Source organism: Schistocerca americana, chromosome 5 (genome assembly GCF_021461395.2).
Source record: "Schistocerca americana isolate TAMUIC-IGC-003095 chromosome 5, iqSchAmer2.1, whole genome shotgun sequence".
Classification (NCBI taxonomy): Eukaryota; Metazoa; Arthropoda; class Insecta; order Orthoptera; family Acrididae; genus Schistocerca; species Schistocerca americana.
In genome coordinates, this window is record NC_060123.1 from 502,819,999 (window position 1) to 502,832,033 (window position 12,035).

Below are 12,035 nucleotides of genomic sequence, written 5' to 3' on the forward strand. Positions count from 1 at the left end.
GAACTTTTTCTTCAGAGGAGAGGTGGTATGCCGCCATTAGACGGATTGCCGTTTTGTTTCCCGTTCGAAGTGATGAACCCATGTTTCATCGCCTGTGGCGATGCTCGACAAAAAATTGTCACAGTCAGCCACGTGAGGAGCAAGCAATTCCGCACAGATGGTCCTTTGTTGGTCTCTGTTGTCTCCTGGTAGGCAGCGAAGATCCCAGGGGGTAGGCACCTTTGAGCACCCCAACTGGTGGACAAGTGTGTCAGCACTACCAACAGAGACGTCTAGTTACTCAGCGAGGTGTTTGATTGTGATTCGTCGAGCACCCCCAATGAGAGTGTCCGCACGTTCCAACATTGCAGGAGTCACAGCTGTGTGCGGCCGGCCGGCACATCGGAGATGTGATAACATTGCACGACATTGTTGCGATGATGACAGACACCCTACCCAACTACTCGGCGTCCTTTTGTTCACTGCCAGGTCTCCGTAGACATTCTGTAAGCGTCTATGAATATCTGCGACGCTCTTGTTTTCCGCCGTTTGGAACGCACTTCCGTTATGGACGCTATTTTGAAGGCTACCTATAGTTCCGCCATCTAATGGAATTTCATGAAACTACAGGGGTTGAGGCGGGAATATTCCACGATGTCGGACAACGAAATCCGCCTCTATTACAACCGAAATTGGGCGGCAAAAATTGTGTTGCATCTCTTATTGAACACCCCTCGTATTTAAAGTCGATTATTCTGAGGCATGCATTGACATGTCAGTTCCGTTTTGTTACCACTGACGCACTACTGCCGTAAGTAATGGTTCTTTGTCTCAGTGCTATGTTCGTGAAATATTTTCATGTCTTGGTTGATATTTTCTGTAACATATGTAATTAAGCTATTATCGTAATTCATCTAGGGCATAAGGTTATTTTGTCACCATGAAAGGCAAGTATTCGTCTTTCAGTGAGGTAATTCTGTCTTTTGCGTATTAAGTCTTACAAAATTAGTTTTGACTTTCTAAATGGTTTTAGTGTCACAGAGCCCAATGTTGTTTAATGGTATTTATGTGGCTCTCTGGATTACACATTTCACATTTTAGTTTGTCCAATTGTGGGACCCCAATTGGGAGCAAATGAGACTGTGTGGCATACATATTTTCATTATCTTTTATAGAGTTTAATTTTTAATATACTGCCTGACTTACACAAATACATCATTGGCGGGTTTGTAAAAAATGATTGGAGCTGGAAATATCTGAGATGGGTAGATGATGATGTTTGGCTTGAGGGGCGCTCAACTGCGCGGTCATCAGCGCCTGTGCAAAGTCCCAGTTTTTACACAGTCCAGTTTTTTTACACGCTCCAGTCTAGCCACTATAATGAATGATGCTGATGAGGACAACACAAACACCCAGTCCCCGGCAGAGAAAATCCCCAACCCGGCTGGGAATCGAACCGAGACCCCGCGATCCAGAGACAGAAACGCTAGCCACTAGATCACGAGCTGCGTGCTTTGAGACGGATAGAACGGTCACCAGGGTGCATTGGTGTTGTTCGTGTTTAGCGTTGTTACAAGGCCTAGTGAGTTATGTAAGGGGCGTCAAAAGTGTAAGATACTAAGTGGTCACTGTGGGCGACCAGGGAGTTGCTGCATCCTCATGGTGACGCAGCGTTGTCATTACTGGGCAGTTTGAAATGTGCCTTATTGTAGGTCTCCATCTTGTCAGCTGCTCGAGTCGTGCAAATCTAGATTTCTGGGGCATTCGTATGTGACACCGGCCCAACGTTGGGCTGCATGGGAACGTCAGGGCATGTACACTCATTGTTAAGGTTCCAGTCAACCACTCCTGGTCACCATATTGTGTACCAAGCGCATCGTAACCCCTTCACACTGCGCCTGCCATCTGAGAACATCTAAGGGACTCCCTGCAACATTCTGTGTCATCCCGCGTCATTAATCGGAGACTGGCAGCAGCCAGGCTAGTGAATTACCTTTCCCGGCGTAGCCTGCTGTTAATACTACAATACAAGCGGAATGGCTACGTCTAGAGTGGTGCCATGACCGGAAAGCATGGACTTCTGATGAATGGTATCGTATTAAACGACGAATCACTGTTCTGCACTACTTTGGATGGTAATCATTGGCAAGTACATCGGCGACCTGGAAAGAAGTCTAATTCTAGTAATGTTTTGGAGAGATACAGCGGTGGACTCCTGGCCTCATAGCGGGGGGAACCATCAGGTATGACTTCGGATCATGGCTGGTAGTGATTGAGGGAAATCTGACGCACATACTACGTCCTCTTCTATTACCTATGATGCGACAGTGTCATGGCGCCATTTTTGAACAGGACGATGCTTGCCCACACATAGGACGTGTTGAGGTACTTCCGTGATCAGCAAGATTCCGAGATCTGCTCCCGACACAGCATGAGTGGGACTATCTCCGAAGTCAACTTCGCTTCACAATCAGTATCCAGGCTATCCAGGACCAGTTACTGGTTGGGGGCCAACTTGTCTCAAGACAGGGTACAATGGCTTTATGCCTCCCTTCCCACTGAATTCAGTGTACGTCCAGACCAACAGGAAGTAGGGGGTAGTTTCAACGTCATATTGATAAGTAGGTTCATACTGCCAATATCTTTGAAAATCTGACTCAAAATTGTTATCACTGAAATTTAACTCAGCCCATTTCGTTACCTCCTCCCCTTCCCATTTTTTAGTCGGACTGTGTAAATGAGCTGCGAATTATTGCATAATATGTCGGACGCGATCAGCTCGGTTCTCGCACTCCTTTCCTCCCCGGTATCACTTTACATAGAGACTACTCCTAACATTTAATATTACACTGAGCACTCAGAATATTATGACCACATAGCTAACAGCCGGTATGTCGACGTATGGGACGGATAACAGCGGCGACGCGTCGCGGCATGGAAGCAATGAGGCCTTGGTACGTTGCTGGAGGTACTTGGCACCACATCTGCACACACAAGTCACATAATTCCCTTAAATTCCGGGGAGAGGGACGAAGAGCTCCGACGCCCACGTCGTCAGATGCCAGATTTGTTCGGTCGGGTTCAGATCAGGTTACTTGGGGGCAAGCGCATCACGCCACTGTGGGCATGGGGCATCATCTTGCTGAAAAATGCCACTAAAATCGGGAAACATCTTTGTCATGAAGGGGTATATGTGGACTGCAACCAGTGTATGATTCTCCTCGACCGTCGTGTGCCTTGCACGAGCCCCACTGGACCCGTGGATGCCCACGTGAATGTTCCCCAGAGCATAATGGAGCCGCTGCCAGCTTGTCTCCGTCCCACAATACAGGTGTCAATGAGCTGTTCCTCTGGAAGATGCGGATTCGCACCCTCCCGTCGGCATGATTAAGAAGGTATCGGGATTCATGAGACCATACAACGCTCTGACACCGTGCCAACGTCCGGAGCCGGTGGCCACGTGCCCATTTCAGTCGTAGTTGCCGATGTCGTGGTGTTAAAGACTGGCACATGCACGGGTCGTCGGCTGCAAAGGTCTGACATCTCCCTTTGTTTCGCCACGTGTTGAAGACACTCACCACAGCACTCCTCCAACTCCCGAAAATTCGTACTATTAGCTGAAATGCTAGTTCCGAGCCTCCAGGGCATCACAATCTGCCCTCAGATAGATACGCGCGCCTCCCCCCTTCTACACACGGACAGCACTACCTGCTATAAGCACCGTGCGTGTGGCAAACTAACAGTCATTCGTCACGAGGTGACGCTGCTATCTCCTGGACGGGTTTATATCGACAGTAGACTGGTGGTCATAATGTTCTGGCTGATTAGTGTAGGTGCCAGCACTAGTGCTTTAGTGACTTGTAGTGTAATATCGTATAATAAATACTCCATTATAGACTTACCACCCACCTTTGGAGATAAAGTGAACTTTGTTTCTCTGGAGAGTGCTACTGTGTCGTAACTCTCCCGTAGGCTGCAATGTTCCTGGCAGAAGTAGAAGTGTGTGGCTGGTGGCTACCTATAGGCTGTGCCAATAGCGGCAACTTCTCTCGAGATAGCATCACCTGTCCACAGGCAACCGAGTGCCGTGCGCTTTTCAGGCCCTCACATTTATCTGACATCGGCATTAATGTTTCAGGGAACAGTTAGCTGCGAAGCACAGGGTGTTTGCCGTCAATTTGTACACGAGACGCGAACTGTGAGCGTATAGATTTCTCATCTGACTGGTAGAATATGTTACTGTTGCCAATAGACCAGCAAAAGAGTAGTGGCGCAGAGCTTATCCTGTCTCGTGGATCGGTGCGGGTGCTGAATAGCAGACAATTCGCCAGTACAAAGCATAATAACGATTTACTTTGTCAATTTTGGCAGCGCCAAGACACAATGTCGCTGCCGGTTGCCCCGCTGACACAAAAGCAGCTGTCTGGGCAACATTCAGTGTGGTTTCTGTGCAACAATGAAATACCTAGTAAATTATTAAAGCCAGATGAATGTTATTTTACCACAGCATGTTTCGGAATTGAATTATGTATCATCAGATTGATTAATGTTCTCCATGAGGAGTATAAATCGTTTGGTTCCAGATTTTATGGTGAAACTCCAGCAAAAGAGAAAAAGAAAGGAAAAGTCATTGTCGGAAAATTGCAGCATTGCTGTTGCGTTACAGAATTTTAATGTATCAATGCCCTTTAACCGTCGCAGAGTGCGTGCTCTCTGAATCGTACTGTATTCAGTATGTTTGGCAACCCGGCGAATAATACCTTAGCATCTCAATACTGTTTTATGTTTTTCTATATAAGAAAGAAGACAACTAAATTCCTTCAAACTTTCGTCCAATTTCGCTTTTACAAGTATTCTCGAAAATATTAGGAAAGGTAATACAAGAGGCTTCTTACACACCTGATTGCAAACAAAATATTGCCATAGCTGCAGTTTGTATTTCAGAAGGGCTTTTATACTGACAAGGCTCTTTACGTATATGAGAATGTACTTAATTCATCAGACGATAAATTATAGGTCCCTGGTTTATTCTCTGATCTGTCAAACGCATTTCACTGTGTAAATCACTAAATAATTTTCAGTAAATCACTACATCATTTTCAGTAACAGAAAAAACCCGCAAAATGGTTCAAATCGTAGCTGTCTGACAGAAAATAAAGAATGTCAGTGGAATAGATTCCTGTACTAAGTTATCAGTCGTCATCCAAATGTGAACTAGTTGCGTGTTCTTCCGCAATTAATGACATTTCATCTGTAATTATACCAGGCACCAAGTTTTACTTGTTTGCAGATGGTACAAACATTACAATAAATAGCAAATCAATTATAATTTTAAAAAGAGCAGTTAGTGACACTTTCATGGACATTACTGGATGATTCCTTTGCTACTTGATTGTGAAAATACATACTATATGCAGTTCAGATCCCCCACACCCCAGTATATGTCTAAAATAAGACGACAACGAGAGGCTGACAGTGTTAAATTCTTGGGATTATAACTTGGTGATCAATGGAGTTAGGAGGAGAATATCACAGAATTAGTGAAGCATCTAAACAAATACTTACCAGCATTTGCAATCAGAATGTTGTGAAACAAATGCGATATAATAGTAAAAAAAATAGTAGCGTACTCTGCTTGTTTGCACTCCATAATGTAATACGGCATATTTTTGCGGGGGGGGGGGGGGGGGTAATTAATGAGGCTAAACTAATGTTTTCAGAGTCCAAAGACGTGTAACACGAATTATTTGTCCTGTGGAGGCCTGTACAAGGAAATGGGAATACCTACTACATATACAAATTTGTGGAGTTATTAGAGGAAGTAGAAAGGGAAACGTCTGTTGTTTGACACAAATGTCACAAATGCCCCGCTTCCCCGCCACGGGTCTTTCAGGAGTTGGACGCCGGACTTCCCTTAGGGAAACGTTTACAGTTGTTTCGACTGCTTCGTTGCAACGCGTTGACACTGGAATCTCATCTGCAACACAGTTGCATCTCGATGCTAGGAAGGGTAAGTTTTAATTACTATTAGCAGTATCCTCATCCCTCGATGAGCTATTAAATCATCATTTTTTACTGTATATTACGTTGGTTTTACAAGCAAGTTTCTACTGATATTTACAGGCTGTTGATGGCTGATTACACCCTAATCGAGTTGTTGACATGCATCTCATTTATGGAGAGTCATGATGCAACACTCGAGAAGCAATGCGCCTGTATGAAAAACAGTTTCCATGACTTCAGCCGTCGCACGGACGCCAAAATGGAAAATATTGAAATAAACGATATCGGAATTGAAAAACAACTGCTATCACTTAGTAGCGGAAAAGCATCCGGACCAGACGAGATACCCTTAAGATTCTACAGTGATTATGCTAAAGAACTTGCCCCCTTTCTATCAGCAATTTATCGTAGATCGCTGGAAGAACGTAAAGTACCTAGCGACTGGAAGAAAGCGCAGGTCGTTCCCATTTTCAAGAAGGGTCATAAATCAGATGCGAATAATTATAGGCCTATTTCGCTTACGTCAATCTGTTGTAGAATAATGGAACATGTTTTGTGTTCTCGTATTATGACGTTCTTAGATAACACAAATCTCCTTCATCATAACCAACATGGATTCCGCAAACAGAGATCATGTGAAACTCAGCTCGCCCTATTTGCCCAAGAAATTCACAGTGCCGTAGACACTGGCGAGCAGATTGATGCCGTATTCCTGGACTTCAGGAAGGCATTTGATACGGTTCCGCACTTACGTTTAGTGAAAAAAATACGAGCTTACGGAATATCGGACCAGGTTTGTGATTGGATTCAGGATATCCTAGAAGAAAGAACACAACATGTCATTCTTAACGGTTCAAAATCTGCAGATGTAGAGGTAATTTCGGGAGTACCGCAGGGAAGCGTGATAGGACCTTTATTGTTTACAATATACATAAATGACTTAGTTGACAACATCGGTAGCTCCGTGAGGCTATTTGCAGATGACACGGTTGTCTACAAGAAAGTAGCAACATCAGAAGACTCGTACGTACTCCAGGAGGACCTGCAGAGGATTAATGCATGGTGCGACAGCTGGCAGCTTTCCCTAAACGTAGATAAATGTAATATAATGCGCATACATAGGGGCAGAAATCCATTCCAGTACGATTATGCCATAGGTGGTAAATCATTGGAAGCGGTAACGACCGTAAAATACTTAGGAGTTACTATCCGGAGCGATCTGAAGTGGAATGATCACATAAAACAAATAGTGGGAAAAGCAGGCGCCAGGTTGAGATTCATAGGAAGAATTCTAAGAAAATGTGACTCATCGACGAAAGAAGTAGCTTACAAAACGCTTGTTCGTCCGATTCTTGAGTATTGCTCATCAGTATGGGACCCTTACCAGGTTGGATTAATAGAAGAGATAGACATGATCCAGCGAAAAGCAGCGCGATTCGTCATGGGGACATTTAGTCAGCGCGAGAGCGTTACGGAGATGCTGAACAAGCTCCAGTGGCGGACACTTCAAGAAAGGCGTTACGCAATACGGAGAGGTTTATTATCGAAATTACGAGAGAGCACATTCCGGGAAGAGATGGGCAACATATTACTACCGCCCACATATATCTCGCGTAATGATCACAACGAAAAGATCCGAGAAATTAGAGCAAATACGGAGACTTACAAGCAGTCGTTCTTCCCACGCACAATTCGTGAATGGAACAGGGAAGGGGGGATCAGATAGTGGTACAATAAGTACCCTCCGCCACACACCGTAAGGTGGCTCGCGGAGTATAGATGTAGATGTAGATGTAGATGTAGAAGTTTAATACAGGGTGTCCATAAAGTCCCTTTACAACTTCAACATTTTATTACAACGGCAGTTGTTGAAATATTTTAACAAAATTTCTTTTATTGTAATCACTGTTTACTAAAGTTTTTATCTATACTAAAATTTTGTGTTTCAGATACTCTGTTGATGGAAGGAACTGAGCCTCTATAAAATGGCAACTCCTCAAGAGAAGGCACAATGTGTGTCCTGTTTTATTGAGACAAAATGGGACGTTCAGACTCACCGAAACTTCAGAACGAAGTATGGAAGAGATCCATCATCGCGCCCTTCAATCCGTGCATGGCACAAAAAAATTATAGAGACAGGGGCAGCGTTGGATAAAGGGAGGAACGGGCGACCAAGAACACCCGAGGAAAACATCGATCGCCTTTTAAACGTCTTCGCTCGTTCACCTACGAAGTCCATCCGCACTGCTGCCAGACAGTTGCAACTACCACGTTCAACTGTGCATAAGGTCCTCCACAAGAACTTGCGGTTATACGCTTACAGTGCAGCTGTTACAGACACTTGAGCCAAATGACAATCCAAAACGGACAGAGTTTTCACTCAACATGCTCGAACACCATTCGGATGATGAAGCCTTCCTGAAGCGCGTTTGTTTCAGTGACGAGGCAACTTTTCATGCTTCTGGAACATCAAACAGACACAGTATGAGAATATGGGGACCTGAACACCCCCGTGTGACTTGGGGGCTTCACCGGAATAGTCCAAAAGCGAATGTGTGGTGTGGAATCATGTGCAACCGAATAATTGGTCCGAGTCTACAATTACTGCAGATATTTACCTCGACCTTCTGAGCGAATATGTAGCACCACAGTTGATTAACTTACAACCAACTATCACTTTCCAGCAAGATGGTGCACCATCACATTGGGGACTGCATGTTCGTCGGTTCCTCAGTGAAACATTTCCAGGCAGATGGATTGGGAGGGATGGACCAGTTCCTTGGCCACCGCGTTCGCCAGATATCACTCCCTTGGACTTCTTTTATGGGGGTATGTAAAAGATATCGTGTATCAACCACAGATACGGGATATTGCTGACTTGAAGCAAATGATTCGTAATGCCATTGCCACCTTTGATGACGCTATGCTACAGCGAACATGGCAAGAAATCGAGTACCGTCTTGATGTGCTTCCCGCAACTAAAGGCACCCATATAGAGGTCTATTAAACACTGTCAAAAATCTTTTATAAACACTGATTACAATAAAAGAAATGTTGTTAAAATATTTCGACAACTGCCGTTGTAATAAAATTTGAAGTAGTGAAGGAACTTTATGGACATCCTGTATTTCAAAGTCGTAATGGCGATCTTCGTGAAACAGGATCTCTTACACCAGACCGCCGGGAAACTGGTAAATATCGGAGTGCACTAATTATTCAGTGTCAGGAAACTGTGTAACAGAAAACTGAGGACAACTCCGGCACGAACATACGATCCATACCTAGCGTCATTGTATGATACGCCTTGCGTGAGAAAGGCATGCATCCATTTAAAGTATCGGAAGGCACATAACCAGTGAGCTGATGACTTTCCCCAGCGAATGGAATTCTGACAATGCTATCTACACCAAAATGTAAACATCCCACACTTCCAAACGTGTATGTTGTTTACTGCAGAGGCAGCTTTTGAAATATGGTACAGTCCCTCCGGTGGTTAAATTTCAGTGAATTTAGCGTTTATGATGCCGATCACTTTGAGACCTGACTGTTTTATACAGCGGAGATAATAAAAGCCAAAAGACTAATCTGATATGTAATGTAGTACTATCTGCCACACACTGTAAACGGAGGACTAACAGGGGTGCGCAACTGAGTTACAACGTAGACCTATTTCCAAGTGCCGCATACTCGAAGTCCAGCTGCACATATTCGACCTGTTACCTTCAAATACAAAAACACTCTAAGAAAGGTTGGTTCCCCATCAAATAAAGAGCAAACTAATCTGGTAAATAAAAAGTTTTCAATGATTCTGAGCCACAGTCATACGGTACTTTTTGAAAGAATTACCGCCATTTGACTGTATCTTTCTTGTGTACAATCTAGGTTTTGGCTTTCATGCCATAGTCGAGTACAATGTTCTTAGACAATTAAAATCATTTTGCTGCGTACTGCGTATTTGTCATCCTGCACAATACACAGTGTAATGATGTTACTGGTCTAAGAACATTGTACTCGATAAGGGCGTGAAACTCGAAATCTAGATGGTGCACAAGAAATACACACCAATGTACAGTCAAATAGTGTATTCTTTCAAATATTCTGTTAAAATCGTAATACATCGGTTGAGCCCTTCACCCTTCAATTTGGTTGGTGTACATGCGTTACAACAATTATACAAAGTTAGCAGTGAGCTTATCAGAACTCTCAGAGATTACGGACCGAAAACTACTTCCAATTGCGAAGGTCCTACCACTTCCAACGAAATAGTTACTCGCGTTTAAAGTACTACTATGGCACGACCTGCCGTACGGTTTCTACTATGGGCCATTCAGTTGCTACTCCCTTCCACATAGGACTCAAAAACGAAACGTCAGAATAGTTTTGATTCTGCTGGAAGTCAGTCACGCGATATTCTGCACAGCACTAAAAAAGCACTCCGTCTTCAGGCCACGAGTGACCTACCGGGACCATCCGACCGCCGTGTCATCCTCAGGGGAGGATGCGGATAGGAGGGGCGTGGGGTCAGCACACCGCTCTCCCGGTCGTTGTGATGGTATTCTTGACCGAAGCCGCTACTATTCGGTCGAGTAGCTCCTCAATTGGCATCACGAGGCTGAGTGCACCCCGAAAAATGGCAACAGCGCATGGCGGCCCGGATAGTCACCCATCCAAGTGCCGACCACGCCCGACAGCGCTTAACTTCGGTGATCTCACGGGAACCGGTGTATCCAATGCGGCAAGGCCGTTGCCGATATTCTGCACAACTGAAAATTATTTAAATCCACATTCTTGATCAGAAGACCATTAGCGACGAACTAGTGGCAACAATGAGATAGTATACAATTAGATAAACAACGTACTCCAACTTACCGACAATAGATTTGAGTGATGGTACATTACGCGACATAGGTTTTGTACATTACCCTTCCTTCACCTAGGTCTGCAAAATATTGTCACCATTAAATATACTCTATCAACACCAATTAAAAGTACTGCCTATGTGACTGCACTTAATCAGACATTGCCAGCTTAAAGCGAACAAAGACAAAGCTCATTAAGCAAGTGACGCAGAGCTCCAGTAGAGAAGCGTAACCATAAAAAAATGGTTCAAATGGCTCTGAGCACTATGGGACTTAACTTCTGTGGTCATCAGTCCCCTAGAACTTAGAACTACTTAAACCTAACTAACCTAATGACATCACACACATCCATGCCCGAGGCAGGATTCGAACCTGCGACCGTAGCAGTCACGCGGTTCCAGACTGTAGCGCCTAGAACCGCTCGGCCACTCCGGCCGGCACGTAACCATCCTTGAAACCGTTAAAAATTCAATTTAACTCTTACATAACACAATTTCCTGATGAACAGTTTTTCCTTCCATGAGCTGCACAATCTAGGATAGGTCCATCTGTTCATCGCCAAGGGGTGCCTGCCATGAAAACTGCGGCGAACTTTTAGTTCTTGCACCTTTTGTATTCTTACAGCAGCCTTCCAGACATTCTGACGGTGTACTCCGAACCCCCCCCCCCCCCTCACCCCACATACACTCACACACCCCGCCATTATGACTTGCCGTTTTCGAGAGCTTCATCGCCCCACCACGTGATTTAGGTTGCTTACAGTCGTCGCCCGCTACAGTCAATTGTAATTACCACGCACAATCAAAATTCAAATGCCTCATGATTCCAAGCTCAGATTACGATTTGGTTTGCATTAATCTCTTTTAAATAACAATCTACACCCATAAAGCTAGTGTTTATAACTGATTTTTTATCTTCATTAACTACTCTGATTACAGAACTTAAAAACTTTGGAGTAAGCGAGGTCAGTGTGAGGACATATCACAAACTCATCTCGTCTTCACAAGTGAAGAATTCTTCAGCAGGCCTAAAAGCCCTGTCTAGGAGTTGGAAAATCCTAAGACAACTAGAATATCTAACCAACAAGAAAGATTTACCATAAATTGCTGTTGTCGGCGACCCTCTGAATGGGCTGTATCTTCTGCTAACATGCTCGGCAGAGGACATTTCTTTATATCTCTCTGGGAAGTACTA

At 44.3% G+C, this 12,035-nt stretch overlaps 1 pseudogene; it reads right to left on the reverse strand.

Annotated features, from left to right (window-relative positions):
* Positions 1 to 10,613: 10,613 nt before the first annotated feature.
* Positions 10,614 to 10,731, reverse strand: LOC124617305 (annotated as a pseudogene).
* Between the last annotated feature and the right edge of the window lie 1,304 nt (positions 10,732 to 12,035).